Source organism: Balaenoptera borealis (assembly GCF_965194805.1).
Source record: "Balaenoptera borealis genome assembly, chromosome: 11".
Taxonomy (NCBI): domain Eukaryota; kingdom Metazoa; phylum Chordata; class Mammalia; order Artiodactyla; family Balaenopteridae; genus Balaenoptera; species Balaenoptera borealis.
The window spans coordinates 8,218,509-8,234,424 of record NC_138868.1 but is presented as its reverse complement, the minus strand read 5'-3'; the positions used below and the strand labels follow the sequence as shown (position 1 = coordinate 8,234,424).

Here is a 15,916-nt window from a genome sequence, read left to right as displayed (position 1 = left end):
TGTTCGGGCTCCGCGGTGGACCCACTGTGTGACCTTGGGCAGGCTCCTGAATATCTCTGTTTCCTCAGGTGGAAAATTGAAACAGTAATAATAGTGCCTGTGGGTTCAGTGAGGTGATGTAAGAACAGCGCCTGCCTCAGACTTAATACGGGGTTGCTACTGTTGTTGTCATTGCTGTATTATTATTATCCACTTAGCTCTGTGTGCCTGGGCTGTAGTCAGAACTCAATCAGTTTAGCTACGGTTGTTGTCACTGCTGCTGACACAGTCCTTGCCCTTAAAAGGTCACAGCCAGGGGGTTAAAGACAATTAGAATCCAGGGTGGAGAGTACAGGGCTGGGGCTCTGTGGAGGTAGCCAGAAGGAACCACAGCATGGCTGCAAGAGCAGACCTCAGGGGATTGGCGAGGCCCCCACCTGACATGGTCATCCTGGTCCAGCCTCACTGCTAAGCGGCCATCCAGCCTGGGCCTTGGCACCCGCGGCAATGGAAGTCTGGCCCATCTTTGGGCATCTCTGCCTGTTACAGATTTCTTCCTTAACTGAATCTCTCCTGGTCTTCTAGTTCTTGGGCCTCCCAGAGTAGGCTGGTCTTCCTTCTCTAGGTCAGCTGTCCAGAAAACGGAGGACAGGGGACCAGCTCTCTTCCCCGAACCGTCCCATCCTCCCTCCGTCACTGCCCTAGCTGCCTCTCACTCCTCTGGGTCTCCTGTCCTGCAGTGTGGCTGTGCATCTCGTGGAGCCCAGACTGAACAGGGTTCCTGTTTAGTCTGACCCGGGCAGAAGCAGGCAGGGAGCAGGGTGCAGTCTGTCCCTCCTTTTAACACTGCCCATCCAGAACTAGGAGCTGGGGCCCTCCGCGTCTGGAGCACTCGGTCACCTTGCTCTGCAGACACAGAGAAAGCCAGTCTAATAGAGAGCAGGGTGCCAGGGGAGCCTGAGAGGCCATTCTAAAGGAGGCTGGGGACAAGGAAGGGTCAGGGAAGGCTTCCTGGAGGAGGCGGCAGCACTTATCAGCCAGAACCAAATGGCAGGCTCCCAGAGCAAAGACCTTCTGAGTCACCCAATCCGCCCCTATCTGACCACAGGGAGACTGGCAGAGCCGTTTGGTTGCTTACATCATAGGTCAGACTCCAGGAGCTAACTATTCAGGTGTTATAGGAGGGATCATTTATCTCGAGGAAATGTGGTTCGGGGAGGCCAACCACAGAGGCCAGGGACCCGGCAATGCTGGATCCCCAGCTCCTTGTCTACCAGGATTCAGAAAGTCCCTCCACCCATCATGACCATGGCATCCCTGGCTGTCCATGGGGTCCACGGGGGTGGGGGGATTCTGAGGCCAGAGAATCGCTCTAGCCCGATGCCCCCTGTCTGGGCCTATATCCTGGGAGGTGAGTGCCGGTTTTTTGGTGGCCACAGGACAGGGAAGCAGCTGCCAGGCGAGGCCGGCCCATGTGCTCCAGGAATGAAGGTACCAGGGGCCTCGTTAGCCGCAGCTTCAAAGAGCCCCATTATTAACAAAGTACGCCATGAATCCTTTTTCTTCCTCTTTCCATCCTTAAGGCAGATTCCCAAATGAAAAGGAAAATATACAATGAGTGGCAATGAGGAAACCTCAGAGGAAAGCCAAGCGGCTGCAGAGCCGGGAAGGAACATCAGTCCACCCTCGCGTGCGGTGTGGGCTTCCTTTCTTTATTTAAAATAGTCTCTCCCTTTTCCCTTCCTCCCAATTCAGCTGGTCTCTCAGGCTGCACTTTAAGTCCTTTTGAAGTGTTACAACCATTTTCTCCTCTTTCAATTAACAACAAGAAAAGGAAGCTAATAGCTTCCTGAGCCACTCGCTGTAAATATTAACAAAGCCTGGCCGCCTGGCCTGGGCGCACGCGTTGCTCCCAGCTGGAGAGTGAGTTTACGGGAAGGAGGGGAGGGGCGAGAGATTTCCAACGCAGAGGCGAAAATCCCTTGGCACAGGCTTCTGCTGGTGCAGGGAATCTGAAGAGCCGGGGAGGCAGGCGAGGGGGAGGCAGGCGAGAGGGCGCCTGTCCCTGGGGGCTGGGGGTCGGCACAGCTGGCGAGAGGGAAGTAGATACTTCTGGAAGAAAAGGCAGCTTCCACCAGCTGCACCTGAGTAACTTGGAGGATGTAGGTGGTGCGTGCCCTGGAATCCCCAGCTCGTGGCTTTGCGTGTGGTCAGTGGTGGAGGTCTAAGGAGGAGTGGCATTTTGAATGCAGCAGCTGGAGGGGTGCTGGGGTCCCCCGGGTGCATGCTAAACCCCGAGCACCTGCCTGTGCCCATACGGTGTAGGGCTCCTGAAGGAATCTGAGGCTGGGGAGGGGGCTGAGGGAAGGGGATGTGGACGAGGGGAGCTAAGACCCCACGAGCAGGGCCTGGGTTCTGAAAGCTCCTCATCCTGCTCCCTGGGAGGCTGCTGACCGTGACCCCCATGACCCCAAGCCTACCAGACACACCAGCAAAGTCCTGCTTCAAACATCTGCTCGAGAGTTATGGCATGTAGACTCCGCAGGGCCCATCTTGTGGCCAAGGTGGCCAGGGGGCCCGGGTAAAAGCACGCAGAGGCTGGTGGCCGGGAGGGGACTAGGTCTTCTGCCTGGGGCTCCCACCACCTGCATCCACTGAGGGCCAACCCGGCTAAGAGCTCACGGTGGGGTGCGGTGGGAAACGCACAGCCACTGTTCTGTCGGCAAAGGAGGCTAATTTCCTGAGAAAGGCCTGGTCTTCGCTGCCGCTACGCCAGACTCGTCCTCCCTGGGCTCCCACGGGCTGGACACAGCCGGTTACGACAAGCCCTGCGGGGTAGACCTGGCCAGCAGGCAGCCCCTTCCTGGGAGCCGCGGGCAGCGGGCAAAGGCCACGAATGCCCCGTGTCATGCACAGGCTGGCCCCACCGCTGCATCCCTCTACGCGGGCAGAGGGGCAGGCCTTGGAGGTCCTTGTGCCCTTGCCCTCCTCCACCCCTCCCGAACAGCAGGACCACCTGCAGCCCCCTCGAGGGCCTTCCCGCCCTCGGGCTGAGAGCAGTGGTCATGAGCCCAGCTGAGTGCCAGCGCCCTTGGCCAGCCCGTGCCCTCGCCCGCTCTCGCAGCTCCCGCGGCACCGAGTCCCTCCCGCCGCCCGCTGGCTCGGAGATTTCAAAGGCACGAGACCACTCCAGGTGCGGGAGGCCTCTGCAGGCACCTGCTTGCTCTTCTGTCTCACCGCTGCCCAGGGATGACAGTGCCCACTTGACGGCCTTTCTAGGTGCCCACTGCTCGGCCACATTGTGGGGGCAGCACCCTAAACTGGTACAGCCAGGCCTGGAGGAGCCTGGGACCCTTGAGCCGGCGGCTTCTCTGCTCTGGGCACTGCCCGCCGGCTCCCACGCTTGCACACCCATCCCTGAAAGTCTGGGTTTTGTCAGGAAATGGTTTAATTAGTAGAGTGGAGGCTGGGAGGGTTCACGCCCGAATGCAGGCTCCCTCACCTCCTCCCTTTCTCACCCGCGATGCTGTGCGGGTGCCATGCTGCCGTGCCAAGCCTTGGGGCCAGAGCGAGCGAGAAGGGGGCAGGGGGGCCGAATCACATGCAGAGGCAGGAGCTGGAGCCTCCAGCACGCCCCCTCCAGAGGCCTCCCTGCTGCCCTGCCCAGGGCACCTAGGACCAACACCCGCCTCGGGCAGGCTCGGAGCCCCCGGCGGGCCAGCCACCCATGGTGCTGCTTCATGCGGTCACGGGAGCCACCCTCAGCCACCCTCCAGCGAGGAGGAGAAGGGGGAGGGAACCCACTCAGCTCCTGGGCTTGTCTTCAGGGAGGCTCCAAGTCAGCCCCTTCCCCTCAACCCCCCTGCTCCCCACCCCTCCTCCTGAGGACATTGTCCCAGCCTCTCACTGGTCCCCTCCCATGCACCCTGGTAACCTCCAATTCTCCAGGAAAGTCTGGTCATGCCCCTTCCTGCCTGGGCACCCTCGCTGGCTGCCCGCTGCCCTCAAAATGAAGACCAGGCCCCTCAGCAGAGCATTTGAAACTCCCCCCAAGAATCCCATCTCCCACTTCAGCTTAGATCATTGCCCTCCACTAACTCAGAGCTTTGGGACACCAACCTTCTCACTGCACCAAGCCCTCTCACCTCTGAGCCTTTGCATATGCTGTTCCCTCAGCCTGAAACACCCTTCCTGCCTAAACCCCTACCGTGCTGACTCTGTTACAGGAGCAGTCCACACTCCCAAAAGGAAAAGCTCTCCCTGACCCATGGCCCTGGCCCCCAGCCCTCTGCGTCCCGGAGAGAGGGCACATGACTGTGGCAGCACCTGGGTCCACACTGGCACAAGCGAGGAGTGACCCACACACTGCAATGCGGGAGAAGGGACAGGCCCTGTGGATGGCCGTCCTCACGGCAGGAAGTCAGCAGCCACGGAACAAACTCCAGGTTTGAGTCACAAAGAGCCTTTTCATCTCTAGAGGTCAGATCCAGATGTTGACCTCAGCCTGGAAGTCTAAAATGAAAGAACACTCTGGGTCTCCTAGCTCGAGCCAGCTTTGACCTGCTTACAATGATCTAAACTCTGCCCTCTTTGCCACGGGGCAGCTCTGCCCAGGGAGGGGGGCAGGCATGTTGTTCATTTAAAACGCCACTCGGCTAAGTCACCAGCCATAAAGCCCACCTGGGTTTCCAGCAGCGCATACAGGAACCTGATTAATGACACACACATAAAATCCATCCCAAAGAGCCATAGGTTGGAAAGAAGCAGGAAGGCTAATTGCTAATATAGGAATTAATATCAGTGAGTACTGATCTTCAAGGCAGGTGGGAACTGTAAAGCTACAGAGCGTTTCCACTTCAGGTGGAGGCCCTGGGGTCCAAAGTTGGGGTGGCCACCCTGAAAGATGGATGGGGGGACCCCGGCCACACCTGCACCACTCTAGCTTGCCATTGAACCCACGTGACTATTGTGATGTGGGAGTCCAGAGGACCCCAGAACCACAGCACAGTGTCACCTTCCCCAGAAAGCCCCCTGTGATCCAGGCCCCCCCCCACACACACACCCAGGCTGGGCAAGGAGTGGCTTTTGGCTCTGCTAATGCCCTATGTGTGTCTCACAGTGTGGACTTCTGCAAACCAGTGGCCTCCCCCACTGGACCATGAGCTCCTAGAGGACAGGGGCTCCTCTTCAGGTCCATGTGTCCTGCACAGTGGCGGGAGCGTGATGGGTCTCAATACACATTTGCCAGATAGATGGATAGATGGATGTAGAGATGGAAAAACAGACGGACAGATGGAAAGATGGATGGATGGATGGAGAGGTAGATGGTTGATGGATGGATGGAAAGATGGATGAATGGATGGATAATTGCATGACAGGGACTCAGGAGAAACCCAAGGTCCCTGGGTGCATGGGCCTAAGGGCCACCTTGTGTTTCTGTTGCACTGAGACTTGGCATCCTGCAGGGAGAAGGAAACTGGCCCAGGGTTCAAGGTCCTGGCTGTCATGTAAGTCACACAAAATTAGACAAGTCCCCCCCTTCTCAGTGTCACTGCACCTGCACAGCGCGAACAGTCCTCCCTGCCCCGCCAGCTGTGCTGGGTTGTCCCGAGGCTCAGGGGAAATGGCAAAGCAGAAATGACCTGGAAAAGGATAAGGGACATTGTCCCCTTGTAAATGGCGTATACGTACAGGCAGACAGATCCGGCCAAAATGCAGAGTGCTGAGACGTGGGATTGTGCACTTGGCTTTCTTTCCCCCCTTTCAAATTTCTTTTAATACAGTTATGATGTTGTTATTTATAACAAAAAGTAAAATTGTGTAAGCATCTCAAGTACTTACAGATGGAAGCTTTTATTACGCTGACCCAAAAAATTGTTCTTTGGCACTGGAATGCAGGGACCAGACCTATGGGAACAGGGGACGGCCGAGGCAAGGAGCGTGAGCAGAGGCTGTCCTGTGGTCAGAGTGCCCAGAACTGGCCCAGAACTGGCCAAGGAGCGGCTCCCACTTACTGAGACCCTGGGACCATGCAGACTCACTTTGTCCTTGGTCAACTTGACGGAGGACTTTGCTTGCACTGTGTGGCCTAGGCTTACTCGATCCAATGTTGTGCCCACTGGGGACTGCATGGCCCTGATGATAGGTGTGTGCCAGAAGGGCTCATTTAGGAGGTATTCCTGGGCCCAGCGCATGCAAGTGGCTATAACAATCATAATCATGCACCCATGCGGGGAAAGTGCTCTCACCTCACAAGCACTGTGGCCAGGCTGCCCTTGGAGCACACACACCCCGGACACCCGAGAGGCACCCGCTCACCCAGAAGCACTCAAGGAGCCCATATCCTCAGTGGGGCCTGGGGCGTGCAGCGCTGCCTGATTCCCAGGAGGACCACACTCAGGGAAGGGGGATGCAGGGGAGAGTTACCCAGAATGCACAAGGCTGGACAGGCCCACTGAGAGCCTTGCTTGGACCCTTGATTTTCTAAATGAGAAAGCAGAGTGGGGAGTTCACTGGGTGCATTTATTAAGCACCTACTGTGTGCAAGGCACTGACTCAGGCACTAGGGGATCAGCCTCAGGTGAGCAGATGTGGTCTCTTCCTTGAACCAGCAAGATAATTCCTTTCAAGACATTATGTCATTGCCCTCACGGTTTGTGCAACCCTGCAGACAGAGAGGAGGCTGAGGGGTGATATTGGATGGACACTTGCAGGAGGGGGAACAGCATGGGGAAGGGCAGGGGCCAACTCGGGGAGTTAGGGGGAGGTGGTGGGAGGTGAGGCCGGGCGGGCGGGGTGGGGGCGTCAGGCAGGGCCAGGCCTTGTGGGGCCTTGGAGGCTGCCATAGGAGTGTCGCCTTCATCCTGAGGGCTGTGGGAAGGGCCTGACGCCAGCAGGATGCAGCTGCCTTCCTGGATTCATCATTTCGAAAGCAGAGCTCTGTAATGGGGGATCAGCCGGCCATGGCCAGCTGGAGCCTTGGCTCTGAGGACACTGCCACCATCCTCTCTAAATACGGAGGCCCAGCAGCCTCTGCCCCCACCCTCCAAGGTATAAAACAATTTCCTTGCCCCGGCCAGGGAGGCAGATGACCTCATTGGACGCTTTCCATCTCTCCCTTTCACAGAGAAATTACAATTTATAATTGGATGAAATCACGCGGGTGTAATAGCAATAAGAGCCGTGCTGGAGCCCAGCATTCACCTCTCCTGTGGGGACTCTGTCCTCATCTTCCCTCCTGTCTAACCCCCACCTGCCCCTTCCCAGGGAGCTGCACCCCACCTGCCTGCTCACACCTTGAGTGTTTGCCAGACCCTGGCCATGCAGGGGTGATGTCCTGTGAGCTCTTAAACCTTGCCGTTTCTTAACCCTCCTTGCTCCTGGGGAAGCTTGTCCCAAGACCTCCCCACTTCTCCCGTCAACCCATCAGCCTCCACCTGCCCTCCACCTGGCCAGCGCCTGCCCCTCTTCCTACACGCACTCCCTGCAAGGCTGGGCGCCCAGTGAGTGGTGACCCCCCGGCCTGTACTCTAGACTTGTTATAACGTGCACCCTAAATATCCTTGTTTTTATTTGTGACAGCCTCAGACAACACGCATTTCTCAAATCAGCCACCTTCGGCCCTACAAAGAAAAGTGCCCAGATGCAGCCGAGCCCATCTGGATCCAATTTCAAACCAGAGCTAACACTCTCAGATGTGTAATAAAAGCCCTTTTCCAAAGAGGGGCTCCTGCAGGGGGAATATGGACACCGGGGCACTGTGGGCCTTCAACACGTCATGCTAATGAGAGGCGATCCAGAGAGCTCAGGCTGTTTTGGATTCTGAGGAACAGCCAACCCTGCTCCCGGGTCTCCGGGGAAGGGGAAGGTGGCCGTGGAGGGCAGCCGGGGTGTGAAGCACTGACCCTGGCCTTGGTGGGGAGGCCAGGGATCCAGCTTCCCCAGTTCCCTGATGCTCCTGCTTCCCACGGTGGGGAAAGGCAGCACTTGTTCTGGAAGCCGAGGCCACGGTGGCCCAGTTGGATCCTTTGAATGACATTTAGCAAGAGGAGCAGGTGCTGGGGGAAGCAGAGCCAGCTCTGGGCCAGGCGGGCGGCCCCTGCACAGCCGGGAGCTCTCAGAACTTCATTTTTCCCTTCCCGGTCCTCCCACCCCCAGGAAAAGGGAAAGCAGGGAGCTGCGAGGAAGGGTGCTTGGCACGGCCGGCTGTCTGTTATCTGGATTTGGAAAGAGAGGGGAGAAATCCCAGATCATGGGAAAGTGGCGTTCAAGAAAACAGGTTCCTGAGGGATGGGAGGAGAGGGGGCTGCAGCCCAGGCTGCCGGTCCCCGTGCGGCTCCTAATTTCCCTGGGCTTAATCGCTTGTATTGCTTTTTGCAGGTGAGGAGGCAGGGAGTGGGTGAGAAGGACTCCTTTTTGGACAGACGAGACCAGGGCTGAAGCAGGAATAACCCGTGCCTCCACCTCCCCAGCAAGAAAGCCTTCCTACAAACAGGAGCAGCCAAGCAAGACTGAGTGACCCCCCCCCCCGCCCCGCCCCGCCCCGCCCCGCCCAAACATCTTCCCAAAGAGGGGCATGTGGGGCCTGACAGCTCGGCAGCGCATGTCAGCAGCTCCAGCCCCGCGGTGAACATCTGAACTCCTCAGCGGGGTAATGGACCCCCTCCTTCCCCCGGAGACACAGCCTGAGTGGCAGGAATACCGATTCTTTGGAGAGTGACTCCATCTCAGCTCTGTCACGCAAGAACGCTCTCTGCACCAGAGCCCATTCCGCCAAGTGACTTAAAGGGATTAAAAACAAAACAAAACAAAACTTGGTAAAGAAAAAGGGGTAAGAGCCACGCAGAAGCCTTTCAGAAGAGGTGGCGGCCAACAGACAAAAGGGCGGAAGTTGAAAGAGGGTGGGGAGGCCACCCTCCCCAAGGATGGGCGCCCGGCCCTAGGGCATGCCTGGAGAGCAGGGGCCCAGAACACCCTCAGGTCGCGCAGGGGAGCCCCGGGGCTTCGGGGGGGCACCCCTGCAGGCCCCTCACGCAAACCCCTCATTCCAGGAGGAGAAGCCAGCAGTGCCGGCAGCCTAGGGCGCGGGAGGTGCTGCTCCGGACCCGCAGCCACGTCTGAACACGAGGAGCCCAGCAGAGCGAAGCACAGGGTCTCCTCCCTGAGCCCCGGGCACCCCCAGCACCACCCAGCACCCCAGGTCTGTGGTCTGCACCCTGAGTGCCAAGGCTGGTGGGCTGGAACGTAAGCACGGCCCAGGCCCACCTCGACAGAGGCGCAGCATCCAGAGCTGCGGGCTGCCAGGCTGCAGCGAAGGAGGTAAGGCGGCTGCAGATGGGCTCCGGTGGCCCAGAAAGGCCCAGGGGCTCCTCGTGCCCAGAGAGGGCACAGGACAGGTGGGGCCTGTCCTCTTCGGGCTGGGTTGAAGGTCTGCAGCTCCACCCCGCCCACCCCACACATGCAGCTGAAGCAACTGCTGGCATCTGCTTGCCAGGGGAGGGCTCCTTTGCTACCTGGTGGCCCCTGTGCTGCTGGGCTCTGCCCCAGGGTGGGTGGACCCAGGATGTAAGGGAGTGACCTTCCCTGGAGGAAACTCCTGCCCCTCCCAGCCGTTGCCCCTTGGGGGAGGTCTCACTTTGAGCCCTTCTGAGTTCTGACCAGAGGGGGCAGCCATGAGGCCTTGGAGAGGCAGGACCTTTGGTGAACTAGCCACTGGCCATGGCACCTGCTGCCCTCCAACTGGAGAGGGTCCACAAGTCCCCTCCATCCAAGGCCTTCCCCTGCCCTGGCCAGGAGAACCCAGGGTGGGGTTGATCCAAAGCCACCATCCAAGGCCTTGCACCTGCTGGCCCTTAGGCATCATCTGCTCTGGCCTCCAGTTCAGCCCTTTTGTTGGTGAGAGTGGCTTGATGGGCCCAGAGATGTGCGTTTATTGCCCTAAGGTCACACAGCAGGCGGCGGCAGCAGTGGCGTGGCGCGGTCTGGCTAGGGGTGTGGGGGGTGTGGGGCCTACTTCTTCTGGCTTCTCAGAGGCCAGGGGGGAGGGTTCATGCCTCCCCAAACACAAATCCCAGAAACCCCAGGGCACCTCTATCGCAGCACCCTGGGCAGGGCAGGGAAGCCCCAATTCATTACCAAGATGGAAAATGACAATTCCCCGTGCTCTTCCCCAGGAGAGGGGCTGATTTATGACGGCGCCAGGGCCTGGGACATTTGTCAGCGCCGCACTGCACGCACGCCGTCTGAGGGGGCATTAATAGCTGTGTTATTAGCCACCAGCGTGAAAGATGCCCTGCGGATCGGCTATTTACTGTTATTTATTATAAAGGTGCACCAGCCCGGCAGCGGGGCCGTGAGGCGTCGTGAGCTCGCTGGAGCCCGAGCTCGGCCCCTGCCCAGCCGGCCTCCCTTCCCCCATCCCTACCTACCGCCCCATCACTTGCTCCTATTCTCCTCCCATCTCCTAGGAGAGACTGGTGGGTAATGCCTGGGGCTGAGGCCAAGCCAGAGGCGGGCAGCAGCAGGCCTGCAACCCAGATATTTATGGAGCATCTGCTCAGTGCTGGGCTCTGCCTCTGCTGAGCTTCCCTCCATCCCAAGGCAGGAAAACAAAGACCAACTTACTGGGCTCTGGGGCCAGACAGAGGTTGGTTAGCACCCTGGCCCTCCAGCTGTGAGCAGTGTGACCTTGGGGACGTCCCTTCCCCTCCCTGAGTGTGCTCCCCTTTGTGCACTGGGGACACAGGCTCCGCAGGGCTGTGGCCAGCTGGAAAGGAGAGGCGTTTGTGCAGGGTTGAGCATGCAGCAGGTGCTCAGCTTTGCCAGCTACTGCTACTAGTGGGACTGACCCCACAGGGCTAGAGGGGTCTGCAGACCTGCTGGTGGGCAGCCCCCATTAGATCCTGCTTGTGTTGGATACTGTCCACCATCATCCTCTCCATGCCAACCCTTTGGGAAAGGGTTTGAGAGTTCAGTGCCGGGGCCAGAGGAGGTAGGCAAGGGAGAGGGCTGTTCATGGCTGCTGGAGGGTTCTCTCTGCCCTGGAGCCATCCCTTCTCCTCTCTGGGCCTCAGTTTTTCCAGGGTCCTCTACCTCCCTGATTCCAGGGTCCTGAGGGTGAGTTCCACCCTTGTGCATATCTGCGGGGTGGGAGGGAAGGGACCATCTCTAAGAAAGTGGGGCCAGTCTCTGTGCCTGGAAGCAGACCTGCAGTCGGACAGGGCCTGGTTGGCCACCCCATGTCAGAGCAGACGAGAGGAGACAGCCAGGGGTTTTCCCTGGGTTTGCTCCCTCGGGGCCTGGGGTGGCCCCACCGGGCAGCTGAGGAGGGCAGGTAAGACACCTGGGAAAGGAAAGCCTGGGTTTCCGTCCAGCTCCTCCACCACCTGCTGCACAATTCAGACCTATCCCTTTGCCTCTTTGGGAGGCCGTGGTGAGGGCACCTGTCATTATTACCTCCCAGCGTGGGGCTGACAAAGGGCCAGCCTCCCTCTTCTCTCCCACTGCCCTGTCCTGGCTTTCAGATTCTGGGGTCTCCCTTTTGGCATCCTCATTCATTCATTCATTCATTCATACATTCATGCAACAGGTGTTTATGAACACCTCTGATGCCAGGCTCTATACTAGGCCAGTGAACAAGGCAGAACATATTCTGACTTGTAGAAGTTTACATCCTAGTGGGAGGGCTTGACAATCAACTTGTGATAAACAACTGGGGGAGGGGAGGGATTGCCCCAAGAACAGGGCCTGCATGTGGGGGATGCCACACAGCTCCTAGGGGAGCCCCAGCCCCACCCAAGCCTCTGTCTTATGATCAGTAAGCATCACCATTCCCAGTCTTTCCTGATCAGCCGGCTCCTCTCCCAGCCCCTGGCTGTCAGGATCCCGCTGGCTGCTGAGAAACCCAGCAGTGCAGAGCTAGGGCCCCTGCCCTGTTCTCTGGGCTGCCCCTCACCCAGAATAACAGCCCTTAGGCCCTCCTCCTACCTTCTGAAAAACACCTGACCTTTCCTTTTTCCTTCCCAGAAGGAATTAAGCCTCAGTCTAGGCAGCCTTACTAAAAATGCCCACAGACAGACAGAAATATAGGTGCAGCAACATCTTATTAAATAATACAGAGAAAGAAAGAAACAAAATTACATGTGTCTCCTTTCATCCCCCTCAACCCCTCCTGGCCCTGAATAGTTTAATATCGAACACTGTTATCAATATAATTAACCTCCTAAGACACAATTTTAAAGTCTTGTTTTTTAAAGCAATTTGCATTCTCTGAAGTTCAGGACATCCCACCGCCCGGCACAGCCCAGACGGCCTACGCAGTGAGGTGAACTCCAGGTACATTTTTAGTGGATTTGCGTACCTGTCTGTAATTATCGCCAGTGATAACAGCTGATGCATAATGCATGCGGCATGAAATTAGAAAAATAATTAACTTTAGGTTTTAAAAGAATCCCACCCCCTTCCCCCATGCATTACAAGTTCTCAATGGCACCAGTAGCCGAGATCAGGAGCAAAGTTGTGCCACGCAGGGTTGGAAGGGCCTTGAGGTCACGGCATCCTGCCTGAAGAAGGGGCCTCCAGTGGGCCTAGACTGGGCTGGGCAGGAGCAGGCCCGGGGCTTCTGCCTGAACGAGGGTGGGCTCGGAAAAGCCCCACTCACACAAAAGTCGCAAGTCCCCCTCCTGCCTGCAGTTCACATCTCCTGGACCTGCAGCAGGCCCTCTGCTCAGCACCCAGGGCAGTAGATCGTTTATGGTCCCATTTTACAGATGAAGGCCTGAGACCCAAGGCCACTCTTGGTTTGTGGAGCAGCTGAACTGATCCCAGGCAGGCCTTCTCAGGGAAGGGGCTTCCTAGAGGGGAGCTCTCCCCAGGCCTCCGTGAGCACCAGGAGGTGGAGGCTGGCCCCCCTGCCTCTAGGCCCTCCTCCCTCCATGTTGCTTGTAGCTGAGCCCCGAGAGACAGTGTCAGCTGGTGGAGGAGAAAAATGCGGGGTCCCTCATTGCTTTAAACAAAGGTTTGCTGAGGACCCATCACAGGCATGGAGGTGACCCTGCTCTGGTGGAGCTCTCAGCCCGGTGGGGAGGTCACTGCTTCCTGTGGGGCAGGGGTCCTTCTGGAGCTGAGAAACTGCTTCCGCCCCCAGTCTGCCCTGCACACCTCGCTCCTGCCTCGGGCCCTGCTCTGCCAGTAAGGACCCGAGGGCCTGGCAAGGTTTAGGGAAAACACAATGAATTGTTCTTGCTGAAGGGAGGGACTGAGAGAGTGCACAGAAAGGGCGAGGGAGAGGGGCTTCCCTCTCTCTGAGCTGTGACCCCCTTGCCCACTCGTGTCTGCCCTCCCTCTTTCTGAAGTTCAGCCAAGAGAGGCGGGCGGCCGCCCTGAGTGGGTCATAGGAGGACTTTGGGGTCCCTCCCAGGGGCAGGGTGGGGCAGCCCTTCTTTCCAAAACCTCCAGGCCTGTGCCGGGCACTTCACACAACCCCTCCCTTGTCATCTTCCCAGAAGAGTGGGGTTCTCAGCAACACGTTACAGATGAGGAAACTGAGGCCCAGAGAGCGTCACTGGAGGTCACACAGCTGAGGACTGGTGAGATCAGATTCAAACCTAGCCCTGGTGTCCTCTCCCCGCTTCTAGTCTACACGCCTCCTTCTCGGGGTCAGTGCCACCTGGAACTCTCTGATTCCCATAGTGGGGACGGAGACTGTACCTGGCACTTCGGGGGACGCAGCATCAGGACAGCCTCACATGAGCTGCCTTCATTGGCAAACGGGGAGGAAGGCCAGGACTGGGAGGCAGGGGGAGGCCTCTCCAGACTTCCCTCTCCTGCCTGGGATGCCCAGCTCCCTCCTGCCACGTGCCCCCGCCCCTGCTCAGCCCCTGGTGCGTCATGTCTAACTGTGCCCCGCTCCCCAGAGCCTGTGGCGGTAGATGCCCTCTCCTATCCAGTGTGCCAGGGCCTGTGCTGGGCCTGGGGTCCTGCAGCTGCCCCCCTGCCCTCACTCTGACTCCCCAAGAAGACCCCCCCAAAGAGGGCCGTGGGTCTCTGGCAGCCCCAGCTTGATGGGATTTGGGAAAGACAACGGGGCAGAGTGCCAGGAGGCCAGGCGTCTCCAACAGGGAGGCACCTCCATCCAGTTGGCAGGTATTTACAGATATTACTCATGTCCGACTACCACCAGTCAAGTGGGTATGGGAAGCAGAGCCAGACACAACTTGGGAGGCTTCATGGAGGGGGCGTCCAAGCTGAGGCCTGGGGGGTGAGCAGAAGCTGGCCTGGCGAAGCTTGAGTGGGGAAGGTGTGTTGATGTTCAAGAAGCAGGAACAGCATGTGCAAAGGCCCAGAGGCAGCACAAGGGAGAGCAGGCTTAGGGTCAGTGCTTCTACCCTAGCTTGGGGGGACAGGGCTGAGGAGGCACAGTTTGAGGTTGGGGAGACCCAGCATCACAGCAATGACAGGGAGTCTCTGCCAGGAAGCAGCTTGGCCTACAGCCTCCCAGTCGACCCTGGAGGCACAGCAGGGGCAGGGGAGTAAAGAAAGGGTCTCTGGATTGCAGAGGAAAGAGACAAGCAGTTAACACAGAGGCTAGACCGGTATGCCTGGAGCAGTCAGAGAATTACAGCAGCTTTTAAACCTCATGCACTTACGAGGGTGTACTTTGCAGGTATTACCTCACTGAGTGCTCAGTAGTGAGCTCCCCTCTAAGGGGAACTTGATGACTACATTCATAGATAAGGAAACTAAAGCTCAGAGAGGGCAAGTAACTTCCTCAAGATCTCACCGCCTGGAAGAGGGTGAGGCAGTACTCGAACCCAGGTGTCTCTGTCCTAGATGGCAGGAGCTAGCGACTGATAGAATATGCCAAGAATGACGCCCCAGGTCTCCTCTCGGCTAGTGGGGGTCTGGATACCTCTAGTCTGAGCCATCTCACTGCTCCTCTCCCCCACTTCCATTGCACACCAAGGATCCGGCTGTCAGTCATGGAGCTGGCAGGTCGTAACTCACAAAATGCTGAAGTCTAAGGGATTCTCACAACAATGAAAAGTGACCCCGTAAAAGACGGGCGATTTACCGGGTTTAATTTGATGGCCACATAAACCATCAAACACAAAACAAGGGAATAAAAGGGCCTCGTGGCACCCGAGCAATTAAAGGCTCCTCAGGCAAGGCACGCTGTCTTCCTCCCCGCCCCAGGCCCCTCCCTGCCTTACTGGAGCCAGGGCTCAGCATCGGGAGGCCTTGGGGAAGGGGGCGGCAGGGGAGACTCAGCCAAGATGGATGAGGGCCGCAGACAGGGGAAGAGAAAGGCCTTGGGTTCCTGCCTCCCAAATGCTTCTTGGTTATCCATCAGGCATCTCTGAAAGGTGTAATTTAGACTCTATTATGATGCCGGGGCCTCTGGAGGCTGAGGGCTATGGCCATGAGCTGAGCGGGCACTGGGAACTGATGTTCATGCCAGAGAAGGCGGTCTGGCCTCGTCTTTGGCCTTAACAAGTCCGCCCCCTGCTCAGGGCACTGCTCCGGCATCTGTGCGCCCAGGGGCCAACAGCATCCCTTGTGCCAAGGCTCAGAGGAGGGTGTGCGTCCTCTGGCCAGATGCTGGGGGCCTGGGCAGAGGTGCTCCTGGGCTCAGACCTGACCCCTGAGACCGAGGCAAGGTGGCCTTGAGCAGGCCTGAGGCTTCCTGTCCCCAGGACCTGCCCTGGCCCTGCCTCTTTGCTCATAAGCATCTTGAGACAGGACCTCCAGGCTCCATAACCTTCATGGCTCTGGCTTTGTGCAGAGGAAGGGACAGATGTGCAGCTGGAAACCTGGGCTGGCTGTGACCTTGAACGGGCCCCTCACCTCTCTGAGCCTCAGGCTGCTCAACTGTAAAATGGGACCGAGGACCTGTGTGTATGTGACAGGTGGGTGCAGATACAAACATGTGCCTGTGAGG

The 15,916-nt window shown here is 58.2% G+C and overlaps 2 protein-coding genes across 14 annotated transcripts in view; one reads left to right on the top strand and one right to left on the bottom strand.

Annotated features, from left to right (window-relative positions):
- Positions 1–15,916, bottom strand: part of MACROD1 (mono-ADP ribosylhydrolase 1) — a 153,155-nt gene that overhangs the window by 90,711 nt on the left and 46,528 nt on the right. The window lies entirely within an intron of this gene.
- The window catches only part of FLRT1 (fibronectin leucine rich transmembrane protein 1), a 90,659-nt gene that overhangs the window by 61,595 nt on the left and 13,148 nt on the right, over positions 1–15,916 (top strand). For 3 of the 10 annotated variants that reach the window (XM_082344095.1, XM_082344094.1, XM_082344092.1), the window contains 2 exons: positions 4,206–4,424; positions 8,359–9,297. The gene's annotated coding sequence lies outside the window, so the exon portion shown is untranslated. Of the gene's footprint in view, positions 1–4,205; positions 4,425–6,784; positions 8,258–8,358; positions 9,298–9,346; positions 15,885–15,916 lie in introns of those variants that run through there. The other 7 variants (XM_082344093.1, XM_082344090.1, XM_082344097.1 and 4 more) reach the window with 5 other exon arrangements.